The sequence below is a fragment of the Ictalurus furcatus genome, unplaced genomic scaffold (assembly GCF_023375685.1).
Source record: "Ictalurus furcatus strain D&B unplaced genomic scaffold, Billie_1.0 scf7, whole genome shotgun sequence".
In the NCBI taxonomy this organism is placed as follows: Eukaryota; Metazoa; Chordata; class Actinopteri; order Siluriformes; family Ictaluridae; genus Ictalurus; species Ictalurus furcatus.
This window is the reverse complement of record NW_026521056.1, coordinates 372833-392369: the sequence shown is the minus strand read 5'-3', so window position 1 is coordinate 392369 and position 19537 is coordinate 372833. Positions and strand designations below refer to the sequence as shown.

The following is a 19537-nucleotide window of genomic DNA, read 5'->3' as shown; positions in this document are numbered from 1 at the left end:
TTGATTATTGGCACACGTCTACTGAATAGCAAGGATCGTTAAGTCTTTAACGTGTTATAGTTTACACCGGAGTAACTGCAAACAATCTGAGAAAGGGAGAAACCCGTGAGCTAATAGAGGGCAAACTTGGTCCAAAAATGCACACACACTCCACAAAAACTCTGCAGTGCCTGAGGAGTGTTTACTTGCTCCAGTCTTCAGAAGGGAAACTACCTACAGATTCACTCTCGAAAGACTTTCACAGGCATCACTCACATTTGTTATATTACACTCGTATTAATTTGGCAGATTTTTGTGATAAAGTCACTCTTGACCTGATACTAACATACGGATTAAATATAGAAAATATTGTATCACTTCCACAGTCTGAAGTTGTCTCCGATCATTCTTATCTCGTTCATAATACGTATGGATCATATTTCCACCTCGCCACCGCATAAAATGTACTTTCACATCAGCTACTGCACCGAGCTTCATCAATAACCTCGCACAGACATCAGTTAGATTTGGATCACTGTCTGATCCGACAGAACTCAATCAGGCGACTGAATCAACGCTCCGCTACACGCTAGATCAGAGGTCCCCAAACTAGGGCCTGCGGGACAAACTTGGCCCTTCACAGGAAAAAGTTTGGGCACCTCTGCGCTAGATAGATTAGAAAATGTTGTTGGCATTAAGGGAATGGTCTTCTCCTGGTTCAAGTCTCATCAGACCGATCGTTATCAGTGTTGGAGAAGATTTTTGATAGAAATAAAACACAAGGGCAATAAAATATGGAGAATGAGAATTTATTGAGAATAAGGGAAAGAACAGAGTCACGCTCTCTTCCTTATAGACAATGTCTCTTAAAAGTTAACTTCAGCAAGGCGTAGGGCCTGACCAAAAAGAGCAAGTGCAGCACACAGCACACACACCCAAGAGCATGAACTCACTCACACACACACCCAGAGTAATCAGAATAACAACGTAATGGCTAATGATTATTTTACTAAATCATACAGTACATATGCTAATAACAATGCAGAAAAAGCACACAGGTGATAAATGTCCTCACTCGAATACATTTATAATCTGAATAATAACCACGAAGTATAAAGAACTGCAATGGGTATTAACTGCATTACCTTGAACAAACATCTTAAAATACCACACAATTCTTAGTATAATGTGTTGCAAATAGAGCTGCAACAACTAATCCATAATAGTTGATAATAATCGATAATGAAAATCGTTGACTGAGCAACCCTCCTCCCGGAACGGTCATCGATGCCGAAGTCACGTGACCCGAGTGGTGTGTTCAGGCATAGTTCATCCATCTTTTTCTCTTTCTGTGGCGGTCTTTCTGATCACAGCTTCAGGTTGCGTTCGGTGTGTTTTAAACGCTGACGGCTTGATTTGTCAGGTACGACTTCATCGTGAGTCACAAAGTGCGCTTCAGCAGCATGGCCCCCACTCACTACACACACACACACACACACACACACACACACCTGTGTTTATACAAGCCCGCTTTCTACACAACCCTGGATCATGCTGATTGATGATGTAAGGATTGAGGATGTGGTCATTTTCTTTAATCGCACGTCTATCATTAGAGAATCCGCATCGTGTGATCAAAAACGGAGAATGCATGTTAATTTGTTAACCATTAAAACCAGTACCATTATTGGTTCTTAATGGTATCCACTAGACATAACATGCCACCAAAGCAACAAATTACCAGTCGACCTACAGGGACATTACAGATTCTATGACGGTTTCTGTTGTGACTGATTTTTTTCAGCAGGGAAATTCCTATTTCCATTTTGGGAATAAATCAGAACAAAGTGTAACCAAATAAAGAGCTAATAAAATTATTTATATGTAATTTGCATTCAGTGTCTCACTGTGGCAACAATGAGAAGCTGTGTTTTTCTTTGTTTATGTTCCCTTTTTTTTTTCTTTTCTTAAAGTGTACAATATCTGGAGGAAAATACTAAAATAGTTTTATTCGATTTAAATGTATTAATTATTGACATAATTGCCTACTGGATTTCCTTTTTTATTTTAGCAGAGACAGCGGTCTATAAGAACCGCAGGAGGACGGATCCTTACCCTCCTTAAGAAGGAGAGCTATAGTGGCTTGTGTCAGAGTTGGAGGCAAAGACCCACATTCCAAGGATTCGTTGAACACAGATAAAAGCAATGGAGCTAATTTTCTAATAGATGCTTTAAACAATTCAATTGGAACCCGTCCGGGCCAGGAGCTTTGTTACACTGCATAGTTTTAACTGAATTTCAAATTTCTTCAAGAGAGAGTGGGGAGTCCAATTGCATGGCAGTATTCGAATGAATAACAGGGTTACAAAGGTCTTAAAGAAATGCATTCACTTTAGTATCGTCTGCAGGAAATTCAGATTTATAAGGTGAAGAGTAAAACTATTTAAAAGTAGCATTAATTTCCATGGGATCTGTAGTGACAATATTATAAGTGTGCGCGTGCTAATCTTAAACAAACCTGTGCGCGTGCTGCGATGGGAAATACCGGTTTAAAGCGTGTTCGCGTGAAAGTCTTGCTGAAGGTGTTAAATATGTCACAGAGCCACACGCACGAGCATCATAAACCTGTTTAAAAAATTAATAATGATAATTTCTGTTCCTTTGGTGAAAACTTTCAGAGCGGTTTAAATCTACACCAGCCTTTTGTAAATGTACAGAAAGTATATAATCTGTATATGTAAAATATTTAAATAAATAAAAAAGCAGTGCTCGTGTTATTACAGATGACATTTTGCAGGAAAACGTGAATAGTGAACGCGCCTCGGGGACGTGCACTGTAGGGTTGACAAAAGGCCAAAAACGCTTTAACAACAAGTTTCAGCTCCAGTTAAAGGAAAGTGCTTGACTCAAGTAGTTTTTTCCCCCTACAGCAATTCCTAGATAACCGGTTTAGAGTACAAGTAAAATATACTAACTTGTTGATTTGATCATATCACATTCCACAACACTGATTAAACCTGAGGTTCTGATTCTCACAGGGGCCTCTGTTACTGACTGTTTAATACTGTCTCAGTTCTGAGATTCATTTAATGTTCAGTCGAAGTGAATAAGTTTCATATTTAGTGTAAAATATTAGTGTAATCCACCTGTTTCTAAATTTACACACAACCGTGTGTATATATGTATATTTTATATATATATACATATATATAAAAGTGTATATATGTATACAGGAAATCACACACACACACCTCTACTGCATCCTCCAGGAAACACGCGAAGGAAACCTCACCTTTCCCGGCTTCTAATACACTCATTCATCTGCTTTAAATATACTTTTTTTTCTACACATCTTCAATTCACAGCACCTGTTAATTCTTTATTTCCTTTTTCTACATCACTCACTCTCTCTCTTACTCTCTCTCTCTCTACTAAACTAATTATACACAACCTCAGCTCACCCTTAAGATATAACCGTTAAGTAAAATTTTCCTTCAGCCATCAGAACAATACATTAACTCTGACGTGTTTGACTAATAGCATTTCGCTTCCGTTCTTGCGGTTTTGTAAACATCGAGTATACGGACGCTCCGATCGCAGGCTTGATCTCGTATAGCTCGTATCTTTAACCCTGCAATTACACGGTTTTAAGCTAAATTAAGCTATTTAGATCATCAACACTGTACAAAACATTCCCAATAAAATCTTGGACAAATTCTGTAACAAATTCATGCGCGTTCTCCGTTTTTGATCACACGATGCGGATTCTCTAATGATAGACGTGCGATTAAAGAAAATGACCACATCCTCAATCCTTACATCAACAATCAGCATGATCTGGGGTTGTGTAGAAAGCGGGCTTGTATGAACACGTGTGTGTGTGTGTGTGTGTGTGTGTGTGGCTTTTACCTGCCAGTTGTAATACATGTGGCAGAGTTTGTAGGTGAGTCTCTGCATGTGGTCTGGTTTGAGGCCACTGCTGTCGTACACCATGTTGGAGTGAGTGGGGGCCACACTGCCGAAGCGCACTTTCTGACTCACGATGAAGTCGTACCTGACAAATCAAGCCATCAGCGTTTAAAACATACCGAACGCAACCTGAAGCTGCGATCAGAAAGACCACTGAGAAAGAGAAAAAGATGGATGAACTATGCCTGAACACACCACTCGGGTCACGTGACTTCGGCGTCGATGACTGTTCCGGGAGGAGGGTTGCTCAGTCTGGCGTCGAGGAGAGCGAAGAATCTGGAAGAGATACGTTTCTTCACCACCAACATGGTCAGTTTGGGCCTGTACACAGAAACACTGAAGGCTGAGAGAATACCCAAAAAGCGTGCGTCAAATCTGTTTTATCGAGATGTGTCGAGTCTCACGCGTAATCTTCACCCATGGCCTAGATGGACTGCATGAACTGAGGCACTTCGTAGTCGACTACACTCAGCAGCACGCCGTTGCCCATGCCGTCTCGGTACACCACGATGCGTGACGGCAAACATTCGTTGTATTTGAAGTAGGCCTTCAGCACAGCTGAGGAAAAGAAATCAAAACAAAAAGCCATGTCTTAATGCGCTTCTTAACTGAAGCGACAATTCTAAAATTGCTCGCTTTTTCTCCCACGTTCTGTCAGACTGCAGTGTGAGTATTTCATCCTGAGTGTAAAGTCGGAATTGAAAGAGACTGCAGTGTAACGAGGTCATTTATGAGCATCATGTTCCTCCCAGAGTGCATTTCATACCCTGCACACTTTGAAAACCACCTGAGAGAAGGACGGTGCTCTCATGGTTACAGAGCAGTGGCACATAGCATACAGAGCACATAGCATACAGAGCATGGCCCAGACCCTTTAAGAGGAGGATGAAGGTGGCGGTAGCAGCGAGGAAAACAACGTTCAGAGGATTCAAGACTAAAAAAATTGTGATTCTGTCCTTCGATTGAAATTGGAAATACAGAGAACAGTGTGTGAGATTAAGAGAACCAGCTCAGGCCTGAGTAAAGAATCCTGAGATGCAGGAAGTAGTGTTAAAAGTCTCTGAAATTTCCCACCACTGAGCTGAAAAACTCTTGTTGGATTCATAATCTTTACTGATCGTTTGTAGTGGTAACAATATGCAGATATACGAGGGATTAAAAAATATCAACAAATAAAGAAACCATGAGCATGCTGCTATATGCAGAAAGATTATCAATCAACGACAGGATGGTGTAATGTGACGCACCACTAAGCTAAACAGGTCTTCCTGATGCTTTTTATTCCTTATACCACAGCAATTTGACAATTAAACATTTTATTAATTTAAAGAATGATATTGTACTTTTTCTCTCTCCTAAAGTTACGATGAACCACAAAGGGTAATGCCCTCTCTTCTGAAGACTGGTCGAAAAGTTCAAATCTAAAATCTAGTTCATTAAACACAACCCTTCTTAAAGCTGTTTACAGAGTCCACACAAGTCATGCTTTAAGTACCTGGACATGCCCGGGTTGAGGCTGGCCACCAGTGCACCGATGGATCTCTTTCCTGCGGCACTGTCGTGGTAGCAGTCGATACCAACATCATCAGGTGCTTCAACTGAAAGAGCACGAGAAATCATTAAAACAATGTTTTAATAGAATAACATCAGGGTTATGAGGTGCCACTGTTGATCAGTTACAAGGTCAGATATGCTTTTAAGTGATGATTTTGGTTTTAGTTGAAATCCCAATGCCGGATATACTTCAGTTACTTGAAAAACTCCCAGTACTTGAAGAACAGAACCGTACCGGGATCTCGACGCTCCACGGCTCTCCTTCCATCTTGCAGTTCATCTGCAAGGAGATCTTTGTGGCTATGGTCATGAGGGTCTGAGGTCTGCTGAGGGTGCGAGCCACCACACACTGGCTTGGAGTGGGACAGTCCACACACAGGTACTTCTTCACGCAATCGTATTTATCCTTACGGTTGGTTGACAGGATCACAACCACCTTACACACATGATTTAAAGTGAGTGCTTCAGAACAAGAAGTAATGGTAATGTGTAGACTGAGGCTGTTAATCTGAAATTATCTTATGCCGTATGCTTAGACCCATAAAACTACTGTGACAAAAATCACATAGAAGCAGTTGCACTGCACTGCGTGTGTCACATCACAAAAGGTGAAACGACTTTAACAAAGAAAATCAAACAGCAATATCCTTAAACATTCAATTTAAAAAATAAATAAATAAATAAAAACAGTTTCATTTGAGTTATTTACTAGAAGTGTCATAATACTAGCTTTTATTTTCCTTAATCGAAAGCTTGAGTATCAGCCGATACCCATCCGATACTGTTTTCTTTAAAATCTACAACGCTCATTATTTTAACTGAAGCACTCGGTTTACCATTAAACTTTCATACAAAAACCCATACATAAAGTATGAATATAATGAATGCAATCCTAGTGAAAGAACAGTCACGTCTCTTTTACATGCATCAGTTATATGATTTGATTTCTGTTATCTCTGATAGCTGATCCACCGTTTTTTTGCTGCTATCAGGTCCTGGATCAGTGCCATCTAGGGATGCACGATTACGGCCAAAATGATAATCCCGATTATTTTGATTAATACTGAGATCTCGATTATTCATTGATTTTAGTGATAACATATTTTTTATTGCACTTTCACATTTATTAAGTTCTCTCATGCCACAATACAACACACAAGTAGGCATGAGAAAACTTGAGCTGGTCAATTATGACAGAATTTAGGAACATAGTGTGAGCCATGACACATTAATTTACCTTCTGATAAACTAAATCTAATATTTTCAGTTAATTTTGCAGACTGTATGCAAAAAACAACCGTGAACCTGTTCCACCTTGTAAACAAATACAATAAACCTCAATGTTCAGTGTTTGAAGTCTGCTCCTCTTAAATATATTTAAAGCTACACTATTAGACATTTCCACTGTCATGGTTCTGGGCTGGAGTCAGTTCTCGAACCGCTCTGTGTGTATTGTGTAGATATCTGAATAATCTCATATAGGATGTGATTGGGTGAGTTCATTTACCCGTCAGATGCAAAGCGCTTTAGTTTAATGGTGTTCATTACTGATGCTCAGGATTTTTACAGATGATACTGATCCAGATACCAATCTTTTTTTATTTAAACTTTAATCAGGAAGCCTATCATAAACAGTTAAATGTAAGCTCTCTGCTCATGGTCACTGTTAACTGAATTAAAATAATAGCAATAGGATACTGTTGGTTAACTGATAAATAAACAAACATAAAATATATATTTTTAGATATCTTAAAAACAATAGAGTCCTAATTAAAAGTAGACTAACACAAAAGTGATCCATATTAGGAAAAAGGCTAATAGCTTTCAATGAAATAGCGAACTATGCTTAATGTCAAAGTGATGTTAAATGCAACCCATAGAAATTAAATATTATTTCATTTCTCATTTAATTTATATTTAATGAAGTTATTATAATTTTTATATATATACACACACACACACACACACACACACACACACACACACACATACATATATATATATATATCCATCCATCCATCTTCAACCGCTTACTCCTTTTCAGGGTCGCGGGGGAACCTGGAGCCTATCCCAGGGAGCATCGGACACAAGGCGGGGTACACCCTGGACAGGGTGCCAGTCCATCGCAGGGCACAATCACATACACACTCACACACCCATTCATACAATACGGACACTTTAGACACGCCAATCAGCCTACCATGCATGTCTTTGGACCGGGGGAGGAAACCGGAGTACCCGGAGGAAACCCCCGCAGCACGGGGAGAACATGCAAACTCCACAGACACAGGGCCACGCGAATCGAGCCCGACCCTGGCGGTGTGAGGCAAATGTGCTAAACACTAAGCCACCGTGCACCCCTATATATATATATATATATATAATGATTTATTTATATCTAAGCACATTTTCTGTCTTTACATTTTAGTAGTTTTATTTTTGTTTATCAGTTTTAGATCGGTTCCCCAGTACAGGGTCCATGTCTGCTGATAATGTTTTGGGGGATTAAATCAAAACATGGAAACTGGAGTTGACTTTTCTAGTGATATCTGGCAACCGTGAGTTTAAATGAAGTGAATTAGAGTTAGTGAAGGAGAGCGGCAGTGTACTGTATGTTTACCGACGGAACAGTTGCTACTCTTGATTATGATTGGTGAGGAATTTTTTAATAAAGAAGTTTGAATTAAACCCACCTTATAGCGTGTTAATGTCATGATTTCTCCTCACGCAAAGCGCTGGAGCTCGAGCTGGGTGCATTGTTATGGGTGAGGCGTTACCGCCTCAACGGGGGGAGGTGTTCACCCGGAGGTGGGAGACCAGGAGCAGCGAGAGAATGGCTGAAGCTGACTACAAGGCAGCAGCGGACTACAAGAACATGCGACCCCCGAAGAGACTGGAGGATGCTAGATCCTCCAACGAAGCTGCTGTCAACGGGGGGTCTGCTGTCAAGAACTCTCAAGTCAATGGCAGACGGGATGAGAAGATCCATACCCTGGGTGTACGTGCTAGCCTAACCTCTCCCCAAAGGGTGGCTCTCTACAGTACGTAAAGTGCTTGAGTTGAAGACAACCAGCATACAGAGAGATACTGCCAACAGAGACGGTCAAGTTGTATTGTTATAAAATGTTTGTGATATGACCCGTGACATGTGATGTGCAACAAAGTGTGACGCACTCAGGTACGAGAAAAGTATAATGGTGCTGTCGAGCACATAGTGCTGGCAGGGTGGGAATTTTTCCTCATAGGAGGTTTTTTCGCCCACCCCTGACTGCGAAGGATTGGGGTTTGTTTTTTGGGGGGAAGCAAGACTCTGCAGGTCCCGACAAATACAAAACTGTGGGCTGACAGGCCTAGGTGAGAAAGATAGGGACGTGTAGATCCAATCGAGTAGTTACTGTAGTGGCCACTCATACTTAGACTAGCGACGGCAGTAGTAATAATGAATGATTAGGGGAACTCAGTTAATCACACTTATAATCAACATATATATATAGTTGAAAGTAAGGGTTAAGAGTCATGGCTAGGTACATCTACATGGGTCCGGCGCAAAGTGGACGTAGGGGGGTCCTAAGGCCCATTCTCCAGCTGCCAATCTACTATGAAGCCCCGGGGCGCACAACGCTAGCACGTCTCCCACCAGGTCTACAAAACCTCCTCAGCTCCCATTCTGATCAGTGTAGCGTAGAAGTGGTTACTGTAAGGGACCCATTTGATTACGAGGACGAGCACAGGAATTATGGCTTCGTTAGAGTAATCCTCCGACAGCTAGCGGGGGACGGCCATGGGGTGCGGCAGAACCAGTTTCTCCACAGATACCCGCTTAATTAAGGTAGTGTATGAGGCTTTATAGCCTCAGAGGGGGGAAATGTTGTGGATAAAAATGACATGAAATAAACATGAGAGAGACCTAGTATGAGTAATATGTAATTTTATTACATAAATTTATTTATTTTATTATAAGAGCTGAGGAGTGCAAACACACACACTCTCGTACAGTCAAGGGCGGGCATGTAGACATAACACACACACACACTCTCTGTCTCTCTCTCTCACACACACATAACATTATAACTTTATAAGAATAATAAAAAGGAGTGTTAAGATATTATAAGGGTAATATCTTATAATAATAAAATATATACTCTTTATAAAAAACTCTTTATAAAAATAAAGAGTAGTAGGATATGTAGGATAGTAGAAGGGTAATATAATGATATTATGAAGTAGGAAGTACAGTGACCATTTTGCAATCAGTATAACTTTATATAAAATAGGGATATAGAGCAAATATGAAAATAAATTATAAACCAGACATACAGAAAAATGTAACTTACTCATAATTCAGATGGTGAAGATTCTTGTCTCGCAAGGAAGGCCTTAATTTTAAGAGAAAACCATGAGGAGCCATTTATAAGGGTAGCTGAGTCAAGCTGACCCCGCGAGATAAGAGTGAGACCAAGGTCTCTCTAAATTGTTTTGTCTCTCTCCACTTTTGAACCTAATGGTAAATTGGAAAGGCCTCTTTCAGAACCTAATGGTAATGTAGATGAGCTCTTTTTTAACAATATTGGTACTGATATCATAGCCTTTCTGAAATATATTGGTAATCTACTGTGTAAATACAGTATAAATACTGGAGCTTGAGCTCCGGGTGTCAGATCACTTCTGAGAATTCTCATCGGTGTGGATCTCGTGTGGTGGAACGGAACCAATAAATTTGGACCCTTGATTCTTCTCACTCATGGCTGGTGTCTTTTTTTTTTCTATCTCCAACTGGGTTCGGAGATGTGAGTATTTGCTTCTATGTTGAATTTTAAGTGTTTTTGGGTAATAGGCTAAATTTGGGCCAGCACCATCCACACACAACTGTTGCTCTCTCAATGTTTTTTGCACCATTCTTAGTAAACTCTACAGACTGTTCTGTGTGAAAAGCCCAGGAAATCAGCAATTTCTGAAATACTCAAACCAGCCCATCTGATACAAACAACCATGCCACGGTAAAGGTCACAGAGGTCACATTTTTCACCCATTGTGATGCTTGACGTGAACGTTAGCTTTTTATGCATTGACATGAACGTTAACTCAAGTTCTTCTTATGCATCGTGCCGCTGCCCCATGATTGAATAACTACATGAATGTGAGGGTGTTTCTAATAAAATGGACAGCGAGTGCATTACTTATTCATTCAAATAATGAATATAACGGTCGTTACATTACTAGTCACATGTACGGTTTTTCTAAGCAATACAATACATTTTCTATACCTTAACCCCTAAAAAGTACGGATGCTAACCTGAACATTTTCAGCATAGTAAAATACTTTAATATTTGAATCCTAAACAAACTACATGGTCACACTTGATTCTACCCAGTGTGTGAGACCCACCATCTGAACCTGTTGCCCCACTCTCTGCTCCAGAGCTCTCAGCAGAGCCTCCTGTCGATCATCGTACTCCATCCTGCACACAGAAAAAAAATGAAGTGGCGGGGGGATAAAAAGTGTTAACGCTGCAATTAAGACATGATCCTTGCTCAACAGGGCTCTGGTTCAAATAAAACACTACGCACAGTAACCACTGCCTTCCACTATGAATGAAAGAAAAGCTGTCGAGAAGCTCTTCATTTTAGAGCGTGCAGTTCGGAAAACACGTTTATTTGCAGAGACCATTGAAACGTTTGTGCCTAACTGATGGACTGCAGCTGAATACAGACAATATTAGAGCAAAGTTCTGCACTACCTAATTGACGAGGACCGCTTTAATAATTTGAAATTAACAGTGCTACACACTAGCGTCCCTTTCATGAAGCTCACGAGGAGTGAATTTTAAAAAGGAGCCCAGGACACAGTAATGGCACAGGCTACAATTTCTTTCTAAACACTGGTCAAGTGTGTTGGCTCACATTCCCGGCCAACTGAAGGTGGATGCCCACGGGCACTTTGTTGAGGGTCTGCAGCAGTGAGTGAGCGACGTCAGCGTTACGGCGCGTACGGGACAGCAGCCAGATCTCCAGAGGCATGCTGGTCATCAGAGGAAGACCTCGCATCTCTTTAGACCAATCCGCGTCACATGGGTTGTACTCGTACTGCACACACACACGCACACACACACACACACACACACACACACACACACAAACTCTACTCAGCAAGAGTGCGACACGTGTTGTGTACAGTTCTGTGTTCTCTGTGTTCTGTGGTCCCCCTTACTGCTCTCGCTCCCTGTAGGATCCTCTCAGCAGAAAGAACTCTTCCAGTCAGATTCAGCAGCTCGTTCTCAAAGCTTAGACCCCATGTGCTGAGTGTAGTCTGAACACTGGCATTCCTGGAAGAGATTCACTGAAAAATTCAGCAGTGTAAATTGGTATAACGTTCATTTCAAACATTTAATCGTACACCTTCAGATCAAAAGGCTTTTAAGATCATGAAAAACATTTCAGTCGGGTGTCCACAAACTTTTGATCGGTAGTGTATATCCATCATTAAACTTAAGAATGATATAATCAGAAAAACCATCACGCTATATGTTCAGCCTCGTGTTGCCCGGGATAGTCTCTGTAAAGTAAATACACATCCCTTATATGCATGCTACAAATGTTTCTTTTGTAAAATTTGTCTCTGGCTTGCACGTTAAGGATAAATTTCTAAATGTAAAGAATGTATAAGTTTCTGTAAAGCTGCTCTGTGACATCGTACGCTGTTAAACAGGCTATACAGACAAAAGCAGAATTGAATTAATAATGCAGTCGCTTTTATCCAGTACCTGCTCATGTTGTTGATGAATCTGTTGAGGCGGTTCTCCCACTGTTCTGGGGTCAGTCTGGTGTGAGTGGAAAGGTCCGTCATGATGTTAAAGTCGTGCGCATCTTATCAGTCAGACCTGAGCAAGTTACAACAATTAGTGCGATAAGAAGCAGACAATGATTAAGCTCTGTGTTTCTCCCGCTCTGTGAGGGAGACCTGTGAGGTAGCAGAACTCCGGGATGAGTAAGACAGGTCCTGGTGGAGGAGCTGCTGCAGGACCCAACCTCCTAACGTGACTGACCAGCAGAACCTGGTTCCTATCAGTGATCTGCAGATCGTATTCCTAAAAAATATATATTATATCCCACAAAGAAATTAAGACAGGAACAAAGTCAGCAGTGAAATGAGGCTCCTTTAATACTGTTTAAAAAGCATCTCAGGGAAATTCCTCAAGATATCAAGTGAGAAATGCCAAGAATACATTTCTGGAAAAAGGGCGTCTACTTTGAAGATCCTAAAAATTAAATATTTATATCCTAAATTATTTTGATCTATTTTGGATTTATTTTTTTCGGGGGGTGAATAAAGAATGAATGTGTCTAAACGTTTGACGGTAATGTATGTTTCCAATGCAAGTGCTATAGTATAGGTGTGCTGGGTTATATCTTATAGGTCTATTAGGTTATACACGTGTCTATATGCAGTGGTTGTCAGTAAGTATACAAGAACTGTGGCTGAATATCTAGTATATAGTTATTTATCTCTTTATTTTTCCTTTATTTACATAGTATTGTTTTGGTATTTTGGTATTATTTTTTTTTCCATTTTATTTGATTTTTTCTGCCAATCGACTGCCCACACTCCAGTCCAGTGGGTGGCGGTAATGCATCTTTAGCATTAAAACAAAAAAGAAGAGAACTATAGCACCTTAACCCACACTGCGCATGCGCGAAGCCGGATGACTCAGCCATTAAACTAGTAAAAGAGCTCTAATTAGCCAGTGAAGCTACATGTCGTTCAGCCACGTCCACTTATAAAAGTAAATCATGCAATATTCTCAGACTGGGCAGTTATTGACAGAGTGAATTCATCGTTTTAAATAGAATAAAAAATAACATCGACCTATTTGCCAATCTCATTTCGATTAGCTTGCTCATTAATTACACTGCGCATGCGTGGACTGGACTGCCTCCTCAAAAGCTAGCACCGCTAGCATATTTGTATAATATTAACATTAATATTGAACCAGAGGAGTGAATAAAAAAAGTTATTTCTCACTTCTCCTCTTGTTCTTCTCCGTGCGGGTGTGAGTTATCTTTGGTCGGTTCCTCGGTGATTCGGTCATTAGTGAACCGAGCTCCGAGAGTGAATCAGTGCGCCGTCACCGCCTGCTTCATACTGATACACCCGAAACACCGTTAACTACACACAATACAGCACAGAAAATAATAAACTCACTTTATTTTGGGTCCAAACGGGCTAGAACTAACACTAACAACGCTTTCTGCTCCTCGCTTCAACTGCTCGCTCTCGCGGTGACGTCACCAACGTAACGGACGTTGACGTAAATTTGAATCTGTGAGGAGAAAATAAAATAAAATAAACCCAAATATTATTTTATAAAAAGCTTCATTATTCTCTTCTTCTTAAACACGATAGAGGATAAGATATACAAATACATAAAAAAACAGCTTTATCATTATTTTAAATCAAATCCACTTTAAAAGTGCTCCTTTCTAATTAAATTTTAATTAAAAAATACTTTATCTTACTCGTTCAATTTAATTTTTTTAAAATTAATATTTAATTCATCGATGATTGTAGACGAGTTGAGGTTTCACGTTCTTTGTGCTTTATTATCATAAATATACACTTTGTTTAAACTTTTGAGTTTGGACACAAAATGTAAACATTCCTCATGAATCCAGAACATTCATTTGTTCATTATTTAGAAAGTAATAATTAAACAGCTGAATAAAATGATCAGATTAATCACTTGCAACATTTAGGATACGAATTTCTTGTATTAAGTGAGGTTTTTAATTATACACAGATATAAATATATTTTATTTATTTGTAGTTTTCATATTTGACTCAGTACATTACACTACATTTATTTCATCAACTATTTATCAAGTTGTTTTTTAAAATATTTAACTGAATGATTCTGTCCAAGATCAATAAAAATCTTCAGACAGCGTGAAAAATCCATCAGTATCCTTTAATAAATAATCTAGCAACAGCATCAATACATCTAATCAGTAAATAAAAATCTGCATTTATTCAGTTGATCTATTGACTGGTTTATTGAAAGTTTTACAGCTTCGGTAGGTAAAGAAGCCGTGGCTTTAATCTGATCTTCTGATTTCTAATGATAATTAAATGACAAAATACAGAATTAAAGAATATCTTTATTTAAATTCAAAATCATGAATAAAATCATTTAAAAATATGGACTACATGTCATTTCTACAAGTGTTCATACAGACAGAAAGACCAGAGATGAAACGGATTTAACAGATACAGGACAATTAGGACAAGGAAAGTGAGAGAAATAGAATGATCATTTATTTATTATTTAAAAAAAATAAATTACAACTGTGTTCAAGATCACAGCAAAAAGACAGTAGAGGAAACATAAAGGAACAAAAATATTTCACATTTCCTGTTTAATTAAACAGTAAAATCACACAAACTGAAGACATCGTGACTTTTTGAAACCGGCCGTTATGTTTTTGAATCAAACGGAGCAGGTAGTGATGAAGAAGCTGCCTCAAAAGATCATTTCTGTTCCTCGAAGAGTAAAAAAAACCAAACCATTAAATCCTAAATGTATGAAAAATAAACATTATGTACATTTTATGTCTAATTACAGTGAACCTGACGGAGAGTGAAGCTTACAGAGGCGAAGTGTTCACGCTACAGCAAATTTCATGCTAAACTCGCTCACTTAGGAGGTGCGTTTCTCTGTCCCGGGATATTCCTAGCACTGTGTGTGAAAGCTCCTGAGATGTCCAGCATGGAGACGTGTGTGTATGTTGATGTGTACACAGTACCAATGGTCAGGATGTACTCTTGTGTCCGAGTTTCTCGTTCTCCTGAAAAACACACACATGCACGCACACACACACACACACACACACACACACAGTGGAATTGTAAAGCGAAACATTGGAATATATATCTTAATCACATCTCATAGTCCTTTTATCGAGTCTGAATCAGTTTGACTGATTCATTTCGAGTTGATTCAGAGTCGAATCACTTTCTAGTGAGAATCAAATACTCATCTCAGTCTAGTTAGTTTGGAAGTGTGCGACCCTTACTAGAAAATTATTTGACTCCGAATCGTCTCGAAACGAATCAAACCGATTCAGACTGGACAAATGGACTAATAGAAGAGAAAGAGCAACAGGAAAGAGGACAGCCTTCCTGCTGAAAGCAAACCGGATCAGAACCTTACATTAGATTGTTTTCTATATTTTTATTTTAAATCAGTTGTGTTGTTTTTCTTCTTTCTGCACTCGATTGAGGAAACACAGCAATGATAAATAAATAAATAAATTTATCTCTCCAGCTTCCTCCTCTTCGTCCCCCAGAATGACGTGTGGGTGACAGATTGACGGATTTAAATAAAAAGATGTCTGGGCAAACTGTGACCTCCTCGAGTTAAAAGTGAGCATCCAAGGAAATTTACTGTGTTAACTGCACTACATTCTGCAGTCACACAGGACCAGAAAAAATATGTACATCTACTGTTAATCTAATGTTAACACACAAAACAGGCTTTTGAGTATTAGTTACCCTGTCTTACTGTACAAAGCACCTGCAAATAATAAAGCAAGTAATTAAAAGTTCATCTATCATTTCACTTCCACTAATCAGTCTTTTGACCAGTCTAAAAATAAAAAGACTAAAAAGAAACTCAGACTTAGCAAGAAGAACTAAAGATCTGTGGATGATGAAGTCTCAGTTCCACCGCAGCTTCAACAGCCCTGGATCTTCTCCTTTAAAGCTTGGAGAAGGGCACGTCTTTCGGACTCTTCTTTTCCAGGGCTGCCTGCGCTGACTTCATAAGATCCTGTGTCTGCAACATGTTCATGTTCCAAGTAGCCTGGAGACACAGAGGAGAAATCTCAGATTTCGACCGCTCTACTTTGTGTTTGTGGCCATACTGTGTGTGCATGGGTCTACCTTGAGGCTAAAAATGCTATTCATGTCTTAAGCAGATTCTTACCATGTAGTCTAGGCTCTCAGTTACACTGTGGTCTCAGGAGTAAAGGAGGTTGATTTTGGTTCCCTGGACAGCGACGGGACTCCGGCCTGCAATCTCACCTGCTATTTCCAGAGCTCCAGCAATCATTGACTATCAGGGAACACACGACTGCAGAGATGAAGAACAGAACACACACTTGCCTTCATTTATGCTAAATAATGAAGCTACATGAAAAAAAAAAAATACATGGTACAACCCAAAGTCACATTCTTCTGTTATCATTCCATATCTTCCATGTGTCAGTCCAGAATTTCACCATTTTGTGATCACAGAAATTAACGCAAAATCAAGAAACTCCACAATATTCAGAGGAGCTTCCACTTTTTCAAAGTTACTGCAGATTTGGGCCAAAACGTGTCATGACACATCATCACCACAACAGGCCTTCAGCACAGGTTACTCTACTTCCTGAACAAGTGCGGACCCGGATACAAGTTGCGTTCACATTCATGGGACAATTCACATTCACAGTTCCAGTGTAACCGAACTCGACCACCTTCTACAGGTAGTCTCGGGTTCGGTACCGCAGTGCACTTCCCAGTCCACATTACGACTGTCACATTACCAACTTTTCATGCAAACTGCTCTGTTTTGGACTAAACTTCCAGTGTGAAAGCCCACTAGAACAGCTACACTGCAGAATTTCTCTGTCTAAAAATGTACAAATTTCAGGTTTTGTAGCTCTTCTTTGATAAATGACAAGATGGTAATATCATAAAATAGTCCACTTTGTATTAAAACCAGACATCTGATGCTCACTGTGGTTTATTTAATCTTCAACAAACTGCAAATGTAAACAATTGTTCAGAGTGTGCCCCCTTGTGGTCAACTCTTTCATAGGGGCTTGTACAAGTCAGAACAATCAGCCCATTCTTATCTTCTCATCACTTACTATCTCTATATATGATCATATGGACAAAAATAACTTGTTTACAGATCTTGGTGTAAACATGTAAGCAAGCAATGTATGGCAAGTTAATGTTCCTCATACCTTCACCTGAAACCAGGCATCCTGTGTGCACAGACGAATATCACAGGCTGTGATTAGATCCACTCCTGCGAAAGAAGAAATCAGATCCACAAAAAAAACTGTTAGTAATTCAGTCTCCTGCAGCTAAAAGCCCCAGTAAAAGATAACTCTCTGATGGTTAAAGCTTTGGAGGAAAAGTGACACCACAACTCTGGAAAGTTCCATCCATATTGTTTGCTGAGTGTATGAGATGATGATACTTAACACTCCCAACAGACCTGCTCCCACACACATGCCATGCACTGCCACCACCACGGGCTTTGGACACTGCAGACACATCAAACACAAAGTTCAGTTTATATACCACAATGTATTACTCTAATAGGTTATTGATTGTACACATACTACATGCATGTAGAACCCCTACATGCTTTGTGTTTAATTTATGTAAGGAATAAACATGCGGCTATAGGAAAGTAGTCAACGATCCAATGAAGTGGAGTGACCGTTACCACCCTAAGGTAGAACTGCACATTCTGAAGTGTTTTATTCCCCTTATACCACAGCAAGTTGTCAACAAGTGCATTTCTTTAATTAAAGAAGAACATGTCATACACATTAATCTATTTTAAAGGCTGACCGATAGTGGATCTTACAGATGCCGATAACCAAGTCGGGTAGCACCTACTAATAACCGATTACTACTGAATGAAAATATAACACTCAGTGGAAAAATTAAGTTCACTTTATTACAAAAATAAACAGTACTGACTGTACCATGAAAATGTACTGCACTTTTTCTAATGAAATAAACATATATACAATAATATATATATATATATATATATATATATATATATATATTATTGTATATATGTTTATATATATATAAATAAAATATATATATATGTGTGTGTGTATATATATATATATATATATATATATACACACATATATACACACTATGAATAAATATTAATATTAAAGTAAATAAAAAGATGTACAGTACTTTACAAAAAAGTCAGTACACCCCTCACATTTTTGTAAATATTTGATTCATGTGACAACACTGAAGAAATGACACTTTGCTACAATGTAAAGTAGTGAGTGTACAGCTTGTGTAACAGTGTAAATTTGCTGTCCCCTCAAAATAACTCAACACACAGCCATTAATGTCTAAACCGCTGGCAACAAAAGTGAGTACATCCCTAAGTAAAAATGTCCAAATTGGGCCCAATTAGCCATTTTCCCTCCCCGATGTCATGTGACTTGTTAGTGTTACAAGGTCTCAGGTGTGAATGGGGAGCAGGTGTGTTAAATTTGGTGTCATCGCTCTCACACTCCCTCATACTGGTCAACATGGCACCTCATGGTAAAGAACTCTCTGAGGATCTGAAAAAAAGAATTGTTGCTCTACATGAAGATGGCCTAGGCTATAAGAAGATTGCCAAGACCCTGACACTGAGCTGCAGCACGGTGGCCAAGACCATACAGCGGTTAACAGAACAGGTTCCACTCAGAACAGGCCTCGGCATGGTCGACCAAAGAAGTTGAGTGCACGTGCTCAGCGTCATATCCAGAGGTTGTCTTTGGGAAATAGTGCTGCCAGCATTGCTGCAAAGGTTGAAGGGGTGGGGGGGTCAGCCTGGGCTTTGGACACTGCAGACACAAACACAAAATTCAGTTTATATACGACAATGTATTACTCGAATAGGTTATTGATTGTGCAAATACTATATGCATGTAGAACCCCTACATGCTTTGCGTTTAATTTATGTAAGGAATAAACATGCGGTTAAACGAGCTTCATTTTGGTAAAATGTTAATATAACGATGTGTTTGACCTTATATACAGCCACAATACCAACTGTAACAGTGTTGACTTCACAAAATACAGGTTTTTATTTCCTGAAAAGTAACAGTGTGTCATATGAGGTTTCCACTTGAGAGTGACATGTACAGTGTCCTCCACTAATATTGGCACCCTTGGTAAATATGAGCAAAGAAGAAAACCTTTTGTTAAAAAAAAATTCACAAAAATACTCTG

The 19537-nt window shown here is 39.3% G+C and overlaps 1 pseudogene; it reads right to left on the bottom strand.

The window, feature by feature from the left end:
- Positions 1–3858: 3858 nt before the first annotated feature.
- Positions 3859–13190, bottom strand: LOC128605002 (piwi-like protein 1; annotated as a pseudogene).
- Between the last annotated feature and the right edge of the window lie 6347 nt (positions 13191–19537).